The sequence below is a fragment of the Panthera uncia genome (genome assembly GCF_023721935.1).
Source record: "Panthera uncia isolate 11264 chromosome B2 unlocalized genomic scaffold, Puncia_PCG_1.0 HiC_scaffold_25, whole genome shotgun sequence".
Lineage (NCBI taxonomy): Eukaryota > Metazoa > Chordata > Mammalia > Carnivora > Felidae > Panthera > Panthera uncia.
Genome location: NW_026057581.1, coordinates 26916027 through 26935300, shown reverse-complemented (window position 1 = coordinate 26935300; position 19274 = coordinate 26916027). Strand labels below are relative to the sequence as shown.

Here is a 19274-nt window from a genome sequence, read left to right as displayed (position 1 = left end):
ATCCGTATTGTCACCTCACACCAGCCACAACAACTAGTATCAAAAAGACAAGAAATAACAAGTGTTTGTAAGGATGTAGAGAAAAGGGAACCCTTGTGCACTGTTAGTGGGAATGTAAATTCGTGCAGCCACTGTGCAAAACAGTTATGGAGGGTCCTCAAAAAACTAAAAATAGAAATACCATATGATCTAGTAATTCCACTACTGGGTATTTACTCAAAGAAAGCAAAAACACTAATATAAAAAGATACATGCATCCCTATGTTTACTGTAACATTATATACAGTGCCAACATATGGAGGTAACCTAAATATCCATAGATAAATAAATGGATAAGGAAGATGTGGTGGAATATTAGCCTTAAGTGAAACATTAGCCTTAAAAAGAATGAAATCTTGCCATTTGTGATAAAATCTTTTAAATCTTTCAATAAGTATCTTTTAAGCCTAACTGTGACAATTAAAACCACTAAGCAATTGGTTGTTAAATGTTTGAAATGATGAAATTGAAGAAGCAGTATAGCAAGGTAGAAAGGGCTTTGATGGTAGCATCTGACTTTGACAAGCTGTTTACCTACATTAGCCTACATTTGCATTATCTATAACGCTGGATATAAAGTTTATTGTAAGGACTATCAACTACAAAGGCACGGGAACTCAATAGTAGCAAGAAGGAGCAGGAAAGGTAGTAACAACAACTCATTTTATTGCTAGGATTTTGTTTCTCTGACTCTGCAACAAAATTTCTTTCCAATATCTGAATTCTAAGTTATTTTTTCTCTTGAGGTTATTATTAACAATTACGCAGTTGCTCTTCCATCTTCAAAATCAATGCTTCCTTTTATTACTCTACCAAATTTATTGCGAAGGGAAGATTCTGGTACAGTTTTATCCAAAAACAAAAGTAACCTCTTTATTCTTCCTGATATTTTTATCTTTCATTATAGTAACATTTATAATTCTATCATACATTGAAATGATCCAGTATAAGTCACTGTTTTTCACAGAAAAAGGAAAACTGAATACACATACTGTCCTTTTAGCAAGCCGCCACTTGTTTCTTCAGCTGGAATAGGACTATGAGACCAAACCTATGAGCCCTCATTCAGGGAAAGTGGCAGCTCTCCCTCTTCATACCTTGTTAGGGGTACCTCGGACAGAGAAAGGCACAAAGTGCTTTTGTAATCCAATTATTTACAAAATATTAGGATGGGCAAAATTATATAGTATTGTTATCTCTCTGGTCTCCTATACCCTATATACTTCTCCAATAAGAATGATAAAGTTAGAATTTAGAGACAGAAGAACAGGGCTGAGGTCCTAAGTCTAGTATCTTGAACAAGTCTGATTCCTTTTCTGATTCTTCAAATTTTAAAAATCAGCCAAATGGGGAACAAAATCTTACTCCAATGAGGTTGTTGGAAGGATAAAATGTGATAATGTATGTAAAAATAACAGTTAAACTGTAAATTATTTTTATTTAAAAATGGACCAAAATGCAGTATCTTAACAAATTCATCAAGTTTTCAATATGACCCAAAGCAAAATGATGTTTGGTATTTCATTTTCAATGCTACAAGCTTAAAAATGACAAAAATGGGGCAACCTACATGTTTCCATTTGTACAATTATGACTTACTGTGTTACCAGGTCCTCTCTCATGCTCTTTCTAAAGCAGTGTACACAAAAGGTGTCACCTACATTTGTACAGGCATCTGAAAACACAAATGCTACCTGTTTGAAATGTTTTCTTATCAGGAAAAAATGTTAAGACTTAGTATAATTCTCATATTGGGAAACCATTCATTTACTAAAATACTCATTTGTTCAAACATATGTTGAGAATCCACTATGTAAAGGGACTTCCTATGGTGGGGACCCCAGTGGGACTAAGGCATGGTACCTGCCATCAAGAGGCAGAGTCTTCAAACTTACTGATTATCCAAGTTATAAGTAAAATAAATTTGAACCCTCTTGATATAAGATTATAATGTGTGATACATAACATCTGATATATAAAACTATGTGCCACTATGTTAATAAATAATTATATTGTTTAAAACAAATACATAAATGTATAAAACATAATTTATACATATAGATGTATATTATATATTCCATGCATTAAAAATAAGAAAAACAGAAAAGGAGAATGTAAAAAGGAAATAAAAATTATTTTATTAGTTTAAATATGCTAGGTTATGTTAAAGTTGAAAAAAAAAACAACCAATATCATCTTAACACAATAGCAAATGCATGTCCTCATGAGACATGTCCAATGGGGGCCAGGGGTCTTGGCTTATGAGGCTTCACCTTAATATAAGTTTTCTAAGTTTGACATTTAGCAGAACAAAAAATGTTTTTAAATTGAAATAACAGTGATTTGAAGGTCTGAATGTTCATTTTGTTTAGATACTTGGATTTAGTGACTTTCATAGCTGAAAATGTCCTACACAAAATATTACACAAAGATATGTATTTGAAAAAGGTAAGCAATTGGCTGTACTTACTAAATGATGATACTCTGTTTTTCAAGATTTTCAAATTTTCAGTTTTTCCCTCTTTTAAAATTAAGTATAACTTACAGAGGGCTGTCACAGTGGATCCATTTGGCTGAGAGTGTCTGAGGATCTGTGGACAGTTTACTGAGCCCATTAATGCCCCTGCCCAGACTCATGTTGCTGTCATATCACGCTACCTGTGCACACCCCTCCCTCCCAACGCCATCTCTGTTTGTAAGGAATGTGGCCCACAATATCAGACTGAAGGTTTACAATGGGAATTTGGTCATTATGGTCCTACAGTTCATATGTATGCTCCACTTGATTTTTATACCTGCTATCCAAGAGGATTTGTTTATGTTCAACCAAGGATGTGTGACACTGAAGATGCTTTTCGTAATTTGGATAGAAAATGTATTTATGGATGCCAAAATGAAATACAGTTTGCACAGAGGGATCAGAAGACTCCAAATTAAATGAAAACCAAGGAAGGGAGGAATGTGTACAGTTCTTCACACTACAACGATTATGACAGATACAATATAGATGCTCTAGGAGAAGTTATGAAAGATCAAGAAACTGGTAGTTTGATTACAACTATAGAAGTATTTATAGCCTTTGAAACAGACCAGCTGGAAGACCAAAGTGTAGCAGAAGCCATTCTGACAATCATAAAATTCAAACGCTGCCATCGATCTTTTCAAGATCAAATCCAGTTCAAGATCACAGTCCAAGTCTCAGCTCAAGAAAGAAATGAAGGCTATCCTGAACAGAGGCAGCCAAGCGTTGCCCTCCCAGGGTAAGGAAAGGGCATCTTCCCTTACCCACCCTCCCCAAGCCCACCAGCCATGGTCAGACTTCAGAGGGAAACACAGCGCCACCTAGTGGAGGCCAGAGTTGCTTACACCAAGTCCCACTCATCTGCACTTTGGAGCCACATTTCCACTGAAACAAGGCCCCCTGATAATCAGCACAGCAGGCCCCTCCCAGAGAAGACCAGGACAAATCCCTTCCACCTGTTTAGTCTACAGATCATAGGGTGCTGCAGCTCTAGGGGTGTTTCAGCTCTAGGGGAAACTGGATCTAGCTTTATTTGGGTTTCTTTTTATTTGTTCTTTGCTTCTGTTTTTGTTTATAGTTTTTTTTTTTCTTTCTATTTCTTGGATAAAGAACATTTTTATTCTATTCTATTTTATTTTATTAAAAATTTATTTATTTTTTTCTCTCTTTTCTCTATCAAGCCTCTCTTACCAAGCAGACTGAAACACACCTAAGATCTAACTTCATTTACTGAAGTTTTTTCATTTTGTTTTAATTTTTAATATTTTTAATAATTTTTTTAATGTTTATTTTACTTTTGAGAGAGAGAGCAAGCACACAAGTGGGGGAGAGACAGAGAGAGAGAGAGGGAGACACAGAATCCAAAGGAGGCTCCAGGCTCTGAGCTGTCAGCACAGACCCTGACACGGGGCTTGAACTCACAAACCCTGAGATCATGACCTGAGCCAATGTCAGATGCCTAACCAACTGGGCCACCCAGGCACCCCTGATTTTTATTTATTATTTTATTTTATTAATTTTTTTCTTTCTCCAAAATGACAACATAGAAGACTTCATCCAGAAAAGAAGAGCAGGAAGAAATGACAGCCAGGGATTTAATTGACACAGATATAAGTAAGATGTATGAACTAGAATTTAAAAGCACAATTATGGGGTACCTGGGTGGCTCAGTCTGTTAAGCGTCTGACTTCAGCTCAGGTCATGATCTCGCAGTTCATGAGTTCAAGCCCCATATTGGGCTCACTGCTGTCAGCCTGTCAGTGTAGAGCCTGCTTCAGATCCTCTGTCTCCCTTTCTCTGCCCTTTCCCCACTTAGACTCTCCCCTAAAATAAATAAAATATTAAAAAAAAGCTAAGAGTGCCTGGGTGGCTTGGTCAGTTAAGTGTCTCATTTCAGCTCAGGTCATATCACAGTTTGTGAGTTCCAGGCCCACATTGGGCTCTGTGCTGACAGCTCAGAGCCTGGAGCTTGCTTCAGATTCTATGTCTCACTCTCTCTCTGCACCTTCCCTGGTCACACTGTCTCTCTTTCTCTCCCAAAAATAAACATTAACTCCACCGCCCCACAATTACAGGAACAAGCTGGGGTTGAAAAAGGCATAGAAGACACAGGAAAAATCCCTTTCTGCAGAGATAAAAGAGCTAAAATCTTGTCAGGCTGAAATCGGAAGATGCTATAACCAAGGCACAATCTTGAATGGATGCCATGATGGCGAGGATGGATGAAGCAGAGCAGCAAATCAGTGATACAGAAGGAAAAATTATGGGGAAAAATTGAAGCTGAACAGAAGTGTGAGAAAAAGGCAGAAGGATCATTATACAAGACTTAAAGAACTCAGTGATTTATTAAAGAGGATTAACATTCGTATCATACAGAGGGAGAGGGAAGATGGCGGCGTAGGAGGACGGTGGGCTCACTGCGCATCCTGCTAATCACTTAGATTCCACCTACACCTGCCTAACTAACCCAGAAAACCACCAGAAGACTAGCAGAATGGAGCCTCCAGAGCCAAGCGCAGACGAGAGGCCCACGGAAGAGGGTAGGAAGGGCGGAGAGGCGGTGCGCGCTGCATGGACTGGCGGGAAGGAGCCGGGGCGGAGGGGCAGCCTGCCGGCCAAGCAGAGCCCCAGAGTCTGGCTGGCAAAAGCGGAGGGGCCGGATGGAGTGTGTTCCGACAGCAAGCGGGACCTGACATCTGGAAGGTTATAAGCTAACAGCTCTGCTCGGAAAGCGGGAAGGCTGGAGGACAAAGGGAGGGAGAGTTGCTGAGCCCCGGGACGACAGAGCTCAGTTTGTTGGGGAACAAAGGCGCTCACCAGTGCCATCTCCCTCGGCCATCCACCAGCCAAAATCCCAAAGGGAACCAGTTCCTGCCAGGGAACTTACTCGCTCCGCGCAAACACCCAACGCTGTGCTTCTGCGGAGCCAACCCTCTGGCAGCGGGTCTGACTCCCTCCTGCTGCCACAGGGCCCCTCCTGAAGTGCATCACCTAAGGAGAAGCGAGTGAAGCCTGCCCCTCCTGCCCCTGTGCACCTTGCCTACCCACCCCAGCTAATACGCCAGATCCCCAGCACCACAAGCCTGGCAGTGTGCAAGTAGCCCAGACGGGCCACGCCACCCCACAGTGAATCCCGCCCCTAGGAGAGGGGAAGAGAAGGCACACACCAGTCTGACTGTGGCCCCAGCGGTGGGCTGGGGCAGACATCAGGTCTGACTGCAACTCCACCCACCAACTCCAGTTATACACCAGAGCACAGGGGAAGTGCCCTGCAGGTCCACATCACTCCAGGGACTATCCAAAATGACCAAATGGAAGAATTCCCCTCTAAAGAATCTCCAGGAAATAACAACAGCCAATGAACTGATCAAAAGGATTTAAATAATATAACAGAAAGTGACTTTAGAATAATAGTCATAAAATTAATCGCTGGGCTTGAAAACAGTATAGAGGACAGCAGAGAATCTCTTGCTACAGAGATCAAGGGACTAAGGAATAGTCAGGAGGAGCTGAAAAACGCTTTAAATGAAATGCAAAATAAAATGGAAACGACCATGACTCGGATTGAAGAGGCAAAGGAGAGAATAGGTGAACTAGAAGATAAAGTTATGGAAAAAGAGGAAGCTGAGAAAGAGAGATAAAAAAATCCAGGGGTATGAGGGGATAATTAGAGAACTAAGTGATACACTAAAAAGAAATAATATACGCATAATTGGTATTCCAGAGGAGGAAGAGAGAGGGAAAGGGGCTGAAGGTGTACTTGAAGAAGTAATAGCTGAGAACTTCCCTGAACTGGGGAAGGAAAAAGGCATTGAAATCCAAGAGTAACAGAGAACTCCCTTCAGACGTAACTTGAATCCACCTTCTGCACGACATATCATAGAGAAACCGGCAAAATACAAGGATAAAGAGAAAATTCTGAAAGCAGCAAGGGATAAACATGCCCTAACTTATAAAGGGAGACCTATAAGACTCATGACTGATCTCTCTTTTGAAACTTGGAAGGTCAGAAAGGATTGGCACGAGATCTTCAATGTATTGAACAGAAAAAAATATGCAGCCGAGAATCCTTTATCCAGCAAGTCTGTCATTTAGAATAGGAGAGATAAAGGTCTTACCAAACAAACAAAAACTGAAGGAATTTGTCACCACTAAACCAGCCCTACAAGGGATCCTAAGGGGGATCCTGTGAGACAAAGTACCAGAGACATTGCTGCAAGCATAAAACATACAGACATCACAATGACTCTAAACCCGTATCTTTCTATAATAACAGTGAATGTCAATGGATTAAATGCGCCAACCAAAAGACATAGGGTATCAGAATGGATAAAAAAACAAGACCCAACTATTTGCTGTCTACAAGAGACTCATTTTAGATCTGAGGACACCTTTAGATTGAGAGTGAGGGGATGGAGAACTATTTATCATGCTACTGGAAGCCAAAAGAAAGCTGGAGTAGCCATACTTATATCAGACAAACTAGACTTTAAATTAAAGGCTGTAACAAGAGATGAAGAAGGGCATTATATAATAATAACAGGGTCTATCCATCAGGAAGAGCTAACAATTATAAATGTCTATGCGCCGAATACCGGAGCCCCCAAATATATAAAACAATTACTCATAAACATAAGCAACCTTATTGATAAGAATGTGGTAATTGCAGGGGACTTTAACACTCCACTTACAGAAATGGATAGATCATATAGACACACAGTCAATAAAGAAACAAGGGCCCTGAATGATACATTGGATCAGATGGACTTGACAGATATATTTAGAACTCTGCATCCCAAAGCAACAGAATATACTTTCTTCTCGAGTGCACATGGAACATTCTCCAAGATAGATCACATACTGGGTCACAAAACAGCACTTCATAAGTATACAAGAATTGAAATTATACCATGCATACTTTCAGACCACAATGCTATGAAGCTTGAAATCAACCACAGGAAAAAGTCTGGAAAACCTCCAAAAGCATGGAGGTTAAAGAACACCCTACTAACGAATGAGTGGGTCAACCAGGCAATTAGAGAAGAAATTTAAAAATATATGGAAACAAACGAAAATGAAAATACAACAATCCAAACGCTTTGGGATGCAGCGAAGGCAGTCCTGTGAGGAAGACACATTGCAATCCAGGCCTATCTCAAAACAAGAAAAATCCCAAATACAAAATCTAACAGCACACCTAAAGGAAATAGAAGCAGAACAGCAAAGGCAGCCTAAACCCAGCAGCAGAAGAGAAATAATAAAGATCAGAGCAGAAATAAATAATATAGAATCTAAAAAAACTGTAGAGCAGATCAACGAAACCAAGAGTTGGTTTTTTGAAAAAATATTACAAAACTGACAAACCTCTAGCCAGGCTTCTCAAAAAGAAAAGGGAGATGACCCAAATAGATAAAATCATGAATGAAAATGGGATTATTAGAACCAATCCCTCAGAGACACAAACAATTATCAGGGAATAGTATGAAAAATTATATGCCAACAAATTGGACAACCTGGAAGAAATGGACAAATTCCTAAACACCCACACTCTTCCAAAACTCAATCAGGAGGAAATAGAAAGCTTGAACAGACCCATAACCAGCGAGGAAATTGAATCGGTTATCAAAAATCTCCCAACAAATAAGAGTCCAGGACCAGATGGCTTCCCAGGGGAGTTCTACCAGACGTTTAAAGCAGAGATAATACCTATCCTTCTCATGCTATTCCAAGAAATAGAAAGGGAAGGAAAACTTCCAGACTCATTCTATGAAGCCAGTATTACTTTGATTCCTAAACCAGACAGAGACCCAGTAAAAAAAGAGAACTACAGGCCAATATCCCTGATGAATATGGATGCAAAAATTCTCAGTAAGATACTAGCAAATCGAATTCAACAGCATATAAAAAGAATTATTCACCATGATCAAGTGGGATTCATTCCTGGGATGCAGGGCTGGTTCAACATTCACAAATCAATCAACGTGATACATCACATTAATAAAAGAAAAGATAAGAACCATATGATCCTGTCAATCGATGCAGAAAAGGTCTTTGACAAAATCCAGCACCCTTTCTTAATAAAAACCCTTGAGAAAGTCGGGATAGAAGGAACATACTTAAAGATCATAAAAGCCATTTTATGAAAAGCCCACAGCTAACATCATCCTCAATGGGGAAAAACTGAGAGCTTTTTCCCTGAGATCAGGAACACAACAGGGATGCCCATTCTCACCACTGTTGTTTTACATAGTGTTGGAAGTTCTAGCATCAGCAATCAGACAACGAAAGGAAATCAAAGGCATCAAAATTGGCAAAGATGAAGTCAAGCTTTCGCTTTTTGCAGATGACATGATATTATACATGGAAAATCCGACAGACTACAACAAAAGTCTGCTAGAACTGATACATGAATTCAGCAAAGTTGCAGGATACAAAATCAATGTACAGAAGTCAGTTGCATTCTTATACACTAACAATGAAGCCACAGAAAGACAAATAAAGAAACTGATCCCATTCACAATTGCACCAAGAAGCATAAAATACCTAGGAATAAACCTAACCAAAGATGTAAAAGATCTGTATGCTGAAAACTATAGAAAGCTTATGAAGGAAATTGAAGAAGATATAAAGAAATGGAAAGACATTCCCTGCTCATGGATTGGAAGAATAAATATTGTCAAAATGTCAATACTACCCAAAGCTATCTACACATTCAATGCAATCCCAATCAAAATTGCACCAGCATTCTTCTCGAAACTAGAACAAGCCATCCTAAAATTCATATGGAACCACAAAAGGCCCTGAATAGCCAAAGTAATTTTGAAGAAGACCAAAGCAGGAGGCATCACAATCCCAGACTTTAGCCTCTACTACAAAGCTGTCATCATCAAGACAGCATGGTATTGGCACAAAAACAGACACATAGACCAATGGAATAGAATAGAAACCCCAGAACTAGACCCACAAACGTATGGCCAACTCATCTTTGACAAAGCAGGAAAGAACATCCAATGGAAAAAAGACAGTCTCTTTAACAAATGGTGCTGGGAAAACTGGACAGCAACATGCAGAAGGTTGAAACTAGACCACTTTCTCACACCATTCACAAAAATAAACTCAAAATGGATAAAGGACCTGAATGTGAGACAGGAAACCATCAAAACCCTAGAGGAGAAAGCAGGAAAAGACCTCTCTGACCTCAGCCGTAGCAATCTCTTACTTGACACATCCCCAAAGGCAAGGGAATTAAAAGCAAAAGTGAATTACTGGGACCTTATGAAGATAAAAAGCTTCTGCACAGCAAAGGAAACAACCAACAAAACTAAAAGGCAACCAACGGAATGGGAAAAGATATTTGCAAATGACATATCGGACAAAGGGCTAGTATCCAAAATCTATAAAGAGCTCACCAAACTCCACACCCGAAAAACAAATAACCCAGTGAAGAAATGGGCAGAAAACATGAATAGACACTTCTCTAAAGAAGACATCCGGATGGCCAACAGGCACATGAAAAGATGCTCAACGTCGCTCCTTATCAGGGAAATACAAATCAAAACCACACTCAGATATCACCTCATGCCAGTCAGAGTGGCCAAAATGAACAAATCAGGAGACTATAGATGCTGGAGAGGATGTGGAGAAACGGGAACCCTCTTGCACTGTTGGTGGGAATGCAAACTGGTGCAGCCACTCTGGAAAACAGTGTGGAGGTTCCTCATAAAATTAAAAATAGACCTACCCTATGACCCAGCAGTAGCACTGCTAGGAATTTACCCAAGGGATACAGGAGTACTGATGCATAGGGGCACTTGTACCCCAATGTTTATAGCAGCACTCTCAACAATAGCCAAATTATGGAAAGAGCCTAAATGTCCATCAACTGATGAATGGATAAAGAAATTGTGGTTTATATACACAATGGAGTACTACATGGCAATGAGAAAGAACCAAATATGGCCCTTTGTAGCAACGTGGATGGAACTGGAGAGTGTGATGTTAAGTGAAATAAGCCATACAGAGAAAGACAGATACCATATGGTTTCACTCTTATGTGGATCCTGAGAAACTTAACAGAAACCCATGGGGGAGGGGAAGGAAGAAAAAAAAGAGGTTAGAGTCGGAGAGAGACAAAGCATAAGAGACTCTTAAAAACTGAGAACAAACTGAGGGTTGATGGGGGTTGGGAGGGAGGGGAGAGTGGGTGATGGGTATTGAGGAGGGCACCTTTTGGGATGAGCACTGGGTGTTGTATGGAAACCAATTTGACAATAAATTTCATATATTGAAAAAAAATGGAAAAAAAAATTAGTGAAAAAAAAAAAAAGAACAAAAAAACAACAACAAAAAAACCCATTCATATCATAGGAGTCCCAGAAGATGAAGAGAGAGAAAAAGGGACAGAAAGTTTTTGTGACCAAATTATAACTGAAAACTTCTCTAATGTGGGGATGGACCCAGACATCAAAATCCAAGAAGCAGAGAACTCCCATTAAATTCAACAAAAGCTGATCATTGCAAAGGCATATCATGGTCAAACTCAGAAAATAGACAAGGAAAGAGTCATGAAAGCAGTAAGGTTCGGGAAAAAAGTCCTTAACCTACAAGGGAAGACAGATCAAGAATGCAGTAGATCTATTCAAAGAAATTTGGTAGATCAGAAAGGAGTGGCTAGATATATTCAACATGCTGAATCAAAAAATACGCAGCCAAGAATTCTTAATCCAGCAAGGCTGTCATTCGGAATGGAAGGAGAGATAAACAGTTTCCCAGACTAACAAAAACTAAAGGAGTTTATGACCATTAAACTAGCCTTGCAAGACATTTTAAGGGACTCTTTGAGCAGAGAAAAACAAAACAAAACAAGATCAGAAGAAACAAATACTAGAAAGGACCAGAGAGGATCACCAGAAACTTCAAGTCTACAGGCAATGCAATGGCACTAAATTCAAATCTTTCAATAATCACTCTGAATGTAAATGGACTAAATGCTCCAATCAAAAGACATAGGGTATCAAAATGTATAAAAAACCAGGATCCATCTATATGCTGCCAATTAAAGACTCATTTTAGATCTAAAGACACTTGCAGATTGAAAATGAGGGGATGGAGAACTGTCTATCATGCTAAGGGATATCAAAAGTAAGCAAGAGTACCCATACTTAATATCAGACTAACTAGATTTTGAAACAAAGGCTGTTAAAAAGAGATGAAGAAGTGTAGTATATCATAATTAAGGGGTCTCTCCATCAAGAAGATCTAGCAATTATAAATATTTATGCTCCCAACTTGAGAGCATGCAAATATATAAATCAATTAAAGCGATTAATAATAAACATAATGAAACTCATTGATAATAATACAATAATAGTAGGGGACTTTAACACTCCACTTACATCAGAGGACAGATCATCTAAGCAGGAAATCAACAAGGAAACAATGGCTTTGAATGACACACTGGACCTGATGGACTTAACAGATATATTCAGAACATTTCATCCTAAAGGAGCAGAATACACATTCTTCTTGAGTGCACAAGGAACATTCTCTAGAATAGATCACATACTGGGTCACAAATCAGCTCGCAATATGTGCAAAGATCATATCATGCATATTGTCAGACCATAATGCTATGAAACTTGGAGTCAACCACAAAAAACAAAAATGTGGAAAGATCAAAGATACTTGGAGGTTAAAGAACATCCTATTAAAGAATGAACTGGTTAACCAAGAAATTAAAGAGGAAATTAAAAAGTACATGAAAACTGATGAAAATGAAAACATGACAATCCCAAACTTCTGGGATGCAGAAAAGGCAGTTAAAAGAGTAAAGTATATAACAATCCAGACCTTCCTAAGAAGGAAGAAATGTCTCAAATACACAGTCTAACTTTAAACCTAAAGGATCTGGGGAAAAACAAAACAAAACAAAAAAACCCCTGCAAATAAAGCCCAAAGTCAGCAGAAGACAGGAAATAACAGAGATTAGAGCAGAAATCAGTGATATCAAAATCAAAACAACAGGAGAACAGATCAATGAAACTAAAAGGTGGTTCTTTGAAAGAATAAACAGAATTGATAAATACCTGGCCAGACTTATCAAAAATAAAAAGGAAAAGACCCAAATAAGTAAAACCATGAATGAAAGAGTAGTGATCACAACCAACAACACAGAAATACAAACTATTATATTATGAACAATTATACCCCAACAAATTGGGCAATCTGGAAGAAATGGATAAATTCCTAGAAACACATAACCTAAGAAGAAAGGGAAAACTGAACAGACCTATAACCAGTAAAGAAATTCAATCAGTAATAAAAAAAAAAAGTCTTCCAACAAACAAGAGCCCAGGGCTGGATGGCTTCCCAGGGGGAATTCTACCAGTCAAGAAGAGTTAATACCTATTCTTTTCAAACTGTTCCAAAATACAGAAATGGAAGGAAAACTTCCAAACTCATTCTATGAGGTCAGCATCACCTTGATTCCAAAACCAGACAAAGACCCCGCTAAGAAGGAGAATTACAGACCAATTTCCCTGATGACCATGAATGCAAAAATTCTCAACAAAATAGTAGCAAATCGAATCCAACAATACATAAAAGAATTATTCACCACAGTCAAGTGGGATTTTTTTCCTGGGCTACAGGACTGGTTCAATATCTGCACATCAATTAACGTGATACAGGACACTGACAAAAGAAAGGATAAGAACTACATGATCCTCTCAGTAGATGCAGAAAAAAACATTTGACGAAATACAGCATCCTTTCTTGATAAAAATCCTCAAGAATGTAGGGATAGAAGAAACATACCTCAACAACATCATACAGACTATATATGAAAGACCCACAGCTAATATCATCCTCAATGGGGAAAAGCTGAGAACTTTCCCCCTAAGATCAGGAACACAGAAGGGATGTCCACTCTCACCACTCTTGTTCAAAATAGTACTAGAAGTCCTAGCCTCAGTAATCAGACAACAACAACAACAACAACAACAACAACAACAACAACAACAAAAATAAAAATAAAATAAAATAAAATAAAATAAAATAAATAAAAGGCATACAAATTGGCAAGGAAGAAGTTAAACTTCCACTATTTGCAGACATGATTCTCTATATGGAAAACTCAAAGACTCCACCAAAACATTGCTAGAACTGATACGTGAATTCAGCAAAGCTGCAGGATATAAAATCAACATGCAGAAATCTGTTGCATTTCTATACATCAATAATGAAGCAGCAGAAAGAGAAATCAAGAAAACAGTCCCATTTATAACTGCACCAAAAACCATAGGAATAAACCTAACCAAAGAGGTAAAAGATCTGTACACTGAAAACTATAGAACAGGTATGAAAGAAATTGAAGAAGACACAAGGAAATGGGAGAAAATTCTATGTTCATGGATTAGAAGAACAAATATTGTTAAAATGTTGATACTACCCAACACAATCTATATATTCAATGCAATCCCTCTCAAGATACCATCAGCATTCTTCACAGAGCTAGAACAAACAATTCTAAAATTTGTATGGAACCAGTAAAGACCCTGAATTGCTGAAGTAATGTTGAAAAAGAAAACCAAAACTGGAGGCATCATAATTCTGGACTTCAAACTATATTATAAAGCTGTAATATTAAGACAGTATGGTACTGGCACAAAAAACCAGACACATAGACCAGAGGAGAACAGAAAACCCAGAAATGGACCCACAAATGTATGGCCAACTAATCTTTGACAAAGCAGGAAAGAATATCCAATGTAAAAAAAAAAAAAAAGACAGCTTCTTTAGCGAATGGTGATGGGAAAACTGGAGACATGCATAAGAATGAAACTAGACCACTTTCCCACACCATACACAAATTCAAAAAGGATGAAAGACCTACATGTAAGACAGGAAACTATCAAAATCCTAGAGGAGAATAAAGGCAGCAACCTCTTTGATGTATGCAGCAACTTCTTACTTGACATGTCTTCAAGACGCAAGGAAAACAAAACTAAAAATGAACTATTGGGATCTCATCAAGATAAAAAGCTTCTGCACAGCAAAGGAAACCCTCAACAAAACTAAAAGGCAACCAACCGATGGAATGGTAGAAGATCTTTGCAAATAACATATCGGATAAAGGGTTAGTATCATTTTAATTATAACCATTTGCCCAGTACAGGGAAAACTGCCACGTGTTTTTGAAGCATTGTTGCAACATTGTATTCCTCATAATTTAAGTAAACAAAACCATGAGTAAATGAATGATACATGCCCCAAAATATCGAGATTTATCCATTTGACTTAACACTAGTGTCTAAGACTTTGATTTAGATTTTGACCTAGACCTAGATTGTGATCTTGACTAGATTTGATTCAAAGTGGTTCTTTTTTCCTTGATTCATTTCCATATCTTGAGCCAGCCTTATAATGTGTTTTGGAATCTGTTTTAGAAGCAAATGCCTCTAAATCTATAACGAACTTATCAAACTCAACACCCCCTAAAAAACAATAATCCTGTGAAGAAATGGGCAGAAGACATGAATAAACACTGTTCCAAAGAAGACATCCAGATGGCTAACAGACACATGAAAAGATGCTCAACATCACTCATCATCTAGGAAATGCAAATCAAAACTATGATGAGCTATCACCTCACACCTGCCAGAATGGCTAGAATTAACAACTCAGGAAATAAAAGATATTGGCGAGGATGCAGAGAAAAGGGAACACTTTTACACTGTTGGTGGGAATGCAAACTGGTACAGCCACTCTGGAAAACAGTATGTACGTTCCTCATAAAGTTAAAAAAGAACTACCTTATAACCCAGTAATTGCACTACTAGGTATTAGCCAAAGATACAAAAATGCTGATTTGAAGGGCACATGCAATAGCAGCATTATCAACAACAGACAAACTATGGAAAGAGCCTAAATGTCCACTGACTGTTGATTGGATAATGAAGATGTGGTACATATACACAATGGAATATTAGTCAGCAAGCAAGAAGAATGAAATCTTGCCATTTGCAACAACATGGATGGAACCAGAGTGCATTATGCTAAGCAAAATAAGTATCAGAGAAAGACAAATATCATATGATTTCACTTATATGTGGAATTTAAGAAACAACCAGAGAGGAATGGAAGGAAAAATAAGATAAAAACAGAGAGGAACTGGGTGGGGGGTATGGGCTAACTTGGTGATGGGCATTAAAGAAGGCATTTGTTGGGATGAGCACTGGGTGTTATATGTAAGTGATGAATTACTAAATTCTACCCCTTAAACCAATGTACTACACTGTATGTTAGCTAACTTGAATCTAAATTAAATTTAAAGAAACAAATGAAGGCTTAATCACATTCTAGGTGTGCATCTCTTACAAAAACCAGAGGCATTTACTTCTAAAACAGATTCCAAAACACATTATAAGGCTGGCTCAAGATATAAAAATGAATCAAGGAAAAAAGAACCACTTTGATTCAAATCTAGTCAAGATCACAATCTAGGTCTAGGTCAAAATCTAAATCAAAGTCTTAGACACTAGTGTTAAGTCAAATGGATAAATCTTGATATTTTGGGGCATGTATCATTCATTTACTCATGGTTTTGTTTACTTAAATTATCAGGAATACAATGTTGCAACAATGCTTCAAAAACACGTGGCAGTTTTCCCTGTATTGGGAAAATGGTTATAATTAAAATGATAGGCAGTTGAGCAGCCACTCTTAAGAGCCAGTTTGTTTAATGTTATGGGCAGCTACCAGTTTGTGGTATCTCCATGTATTAAAATTTTTTTAATGTTTATTTATTTTTGAGAAAGAGAGCGAGCGCAAGTGGGAGAGGCGCAGAGGGAGAGGGAGACACAGAATCCGAAGCAAGCTCCAGGCTCCAAGCTGTCAGCACAGAGCCCAATGCGGGGCTCGAACCCATGAACCATGAAATCATGAACTGAAATAAAGTCAGACACTTAACTGACTGAGCCACCCAGGTGTCCCCTCTGTATATTTTTGTAAAGATTCTCATTTTTTATGCTTGAAGTATTGGTGAAGAGATGTTGGTTGACCATAATTTGCAACACTATCTTATTAAAAATTTACTTTCATATCCATATTTGGTATAACTGTTAACACAGAAATGTAGCTTGCTAATAAGATAGAATGATGTAAAAGTGAAGTTGTAGCCATAGTACAAGTGAGACTGATCAGACACATTTAGGGTAGACCTTTTCGTCTTAAGATGTCTACTAGATACATGATAATAGTTAACTTATGACACTGTGGAATAGTTCTTTTGCTAACTATCTTGGGGAATGATGTCAACAGGGTTAAGTGGGACTTGGGGGAAGATTGAGTTTTTGACTGAAAGATGTAACCTTCACTGCTTTTTTCTGGTTTCTATGATGATTTCGAACATATAAACATTGGAAGAACTCACCTTAAAATCTGAGCAGGTCAATGATGGCAGAAATAATTTTAAGGGGAAAAAATGCTCTCAAGTAGTTACCTTAAACTTTAAAGAGCATTGCTAGTCATATTGCTTAGTTTTCTTACTGCTATCAAAAAGCAGCAAGTAAATTGCTTCAAACTAGGCTTATGTTTATGCATATGCATAGTACAAAAGAACTGAATTTTGATGTTTATAGCACTCGGTCTGTGCATTTGTATCAAAATTTGCCTACCACTTTATGAAGGAAGCTTGTTTTTCACACCTGTTTATTGCATGTGAGGCAAGTTGAAAGAGTAGTCCCATTCTAGTTGATTCTGTGGTGCCATGAAATTTAAAATATTTTGGAAAAAGAATTAACTTTAAGTAAGAGTCACATCTCTGAGTGTGGCCGGTTATCAATGTAGTGTCTGGCAATACCTGACTAAAAAAGAAAATTATATCTCAACCATTTATAATTTCTAGCATTTCTGTGAGAAATCATTTGGGGGGCAATAAAAGGGACATGCCCAAACTCATTTCAGAATAAAGGCTGGTATCTTTAAAAATTACAGATAACTTGTTTGCAGGTATAAGTAAGAAATATTGTGGGGAGACAATTCCTTTTGGAGGATCATTTTTATCAATTTTTGTTTTAGTAATATAGGCCTTGCCTGTAAAGAACAAAACATAGTTTTAAAATACTACTTGTGGAATGTTTTTAATGGACTGATTCTAGAACTTTTGTATATTTGATAGTATTTTGAACTTTCATTTCTTTACTTTTTGCAGTTAATGTTTATGTTCTGCTATGCAATAATTTATATGCACATCTAATTTTTTTAGATTTTCCTAGATGTACACTCTACAACAAAAAGTCTATTTAAAATTGTAGCAGTCGTTTGCAGTTCTACCAAGGAGGAAGGTTGTGGGGCTAAACTTCATATTTTCTTTCTTATAGAAGCTTCTCAAAAGGTATTTTTTATATGTTCTTTTTAACAAATATTGTGTCAACCTTGAAAACATCAATGTTTAGATCAAAACAAGACCCAGCTTATTTTCTGCTTGCTGTAAATTAATCATGCTATAATAAAAACAAAACGAAGGGGAAAAATTAAGTATAACTTATAATAAGCCATGTAAATCTTAAGTGTATAACCTGATGGGTTTTTTTAAAATTTGTATACACATATATAACCACCATCCACATCAAGACATAAAATATTTATATCCAGCATCCCATCAGGCTCTTTTGTAGTCTTTCCCAGACAATATACCCCCACCTATAAGGTAATCATTATTCAGACCTCCATCTCCATTGATCACTATGTTGGCTTTCATACAAATGAAATAAGGAACTCCTACAGAAGCAGACAGTATGTATTCTTTTGGATATGGACTCTTCCTCTATTATATCTGTGAGAACCATTAATATTGCATATGGAAGAGCTTGGTCATTGTCATTGCTATACAAATCTTACTGTATGGCTACACCACAATTTATGTACCCATTCTAACTGCTGAATAACATCTGAATTGTTTCCAATTTTTAGCTATTTTAAATAAAACTGCTATGAATGTTGCTGTCTTTTGGTAGGCATAACACTCATATCTCTTAGGCAATATACTGGAATCAAATTGGGTCATGGCAAAAATGCAAATTTATATTTAGTGGACACTGCCAGTTTTCCCATGGTGGAAGACTATGTGCCCACCAAAAGCACTTCACTGTCAACATTAATTTATGCATGGTCTTGCTGGATACTGGCACATGTGTCCAAAAATAGCACTTGTTCTAGTTAAAAAAAACGGGGGAAGGGATTTGTTAATCACTTTTCCTTAGTAGAAAACAAAACAAAAAAAAAAAAATAAGCCATAGCACAAAATCAAAAAAGAAGAGAAAAAGGTCTAAGAAAATATACCAATTTTTCTTTTCATTATACAACCCAACTGTAGAATATTAATCTTTTTCATATCCATCATATTTAAACTCCTTGAAGGTGGCTTTTTGTGTTTTCATAAAACCTATAACTAAGCTCCTTCAATACACAAACTTACTAAAAGTGATATGCATTCTACATATAATTCTTAAAGTTCTTGTTATTGTAATCATAGGCTGTCACTCCATTTGCAATCAGAAAGGACAGCAATTTGAAAAAATGAAAAATGGGTTTTCAAATATATCATATTTATGAATTTACTTTGGTTGTCACTCAAACATTTTTATTATCTGTATGAAACATTATCAGTAAATTGATACAAAAGAAAATCCCTATCCCAAGTAAATATCTTATA

At 37.4% G+C, this 19274-nt stretch overlaps 1 protein-coding gene and 1 pseudogene across 4 annotated transcripts in view; one reads left to right on the top strand and one right to left on the bottom strand.

Moving 5' to 3' along the window:
• EXOC2 (exocyst complex component 2) overlaps positions 1 to 19274 on the bottom strand; it is a 279430-nt gene that overhangs the window by 29664 nt on the left and 230492 nt on the right. The gene's annotated exons all lie outside the window — the stretch shown is intronic.
• Positions 2473 to 3385, top strand: LOC125908470 (serine/arginine-rich splicing factor 10-like; annotated as a pseudogene).